Here is a 557-nt window from a genome sequence, read left to right as displayed (position 1 = left end):
CTTGTAGAGGGGTTGGTGATCATCTGGCGGAAGGGGGGGGGGAGGGGGCTTGTAGAGGGGTTGGTGATCATCTGGCGGAAGGGGGGGGGGAGAGGGCTTGTAGAGGGGTTGGTGATCATCTGGCGGAAGGGGGGGGGAGGGGGCTTGTAGAGGGGTTGGTGATCATCTGGCGGAAGGGGGGGGGAGGGGCTTGTAGAGGGGTTGGTGATCATCTGGCGGAAGGGGGGGGGGGAGGGGGCTTGTAGAGGGTTGGTGATCATCTGGCGGAAGGGGGGGGGGAGGGGGCTTGTAGAGGGGTTGGTGATCATCTGGCGGAAGGGGGGGGGGAGGGGGCTTGTAGAGGGGTTGGTGATCATCTGGCGGAAGGGGGGGGGGAGGGGGCTTGTAGAGGGGTTGGTGATCATCTGGCGGAAGGGGGGGGGAGGGGGCTTGTAGAGGGGTTGGTGATCATCTGGCGGAAGGGGGGGGGGGCAGGGGGCTTGTAGAGGGGTTGGTGATCATCTGGCGGAAGGGGGGGGGGGGGGGCTTGTAGAGGGGTTGGTGATCATCTGGCGGAA

General features: G+C 65.7%; 1 protein-coding gene across 2 annotated transcripts in view; it reads right to left on the bottom strand.

Moving 5' to 3' along the window:
* Positions 1–557, bottom strand: part of LOC119593818 (protein white-like) — a gene marked incomplete in the record, with an annotated part of 20,205 nt that overhangs the window by 9,917 nt on the left and 9,731 nt on the right.

The sequence above is a fragment of the Penaeus monodon genome, chromosome 32 (genome assembly GCF_015228065.2).
Source record: "Penaeus monodon isolate SGIC_2016 chromosome 32, NSTDA_Pmon_1, whole genome shotgun sequence".
Classification (NCBI taxonomy): Eukaryota; Metazoa; Arthropoda; class Malacostraca; order Decapoda; family Penaeidae; genus Penaeus; species Penaeus monodon.
The sequence above is the reverse complement of the archived record's forward strand: the minus strand, read 5'-3'. Positions and strand labels throughout refer to the sequence as shown.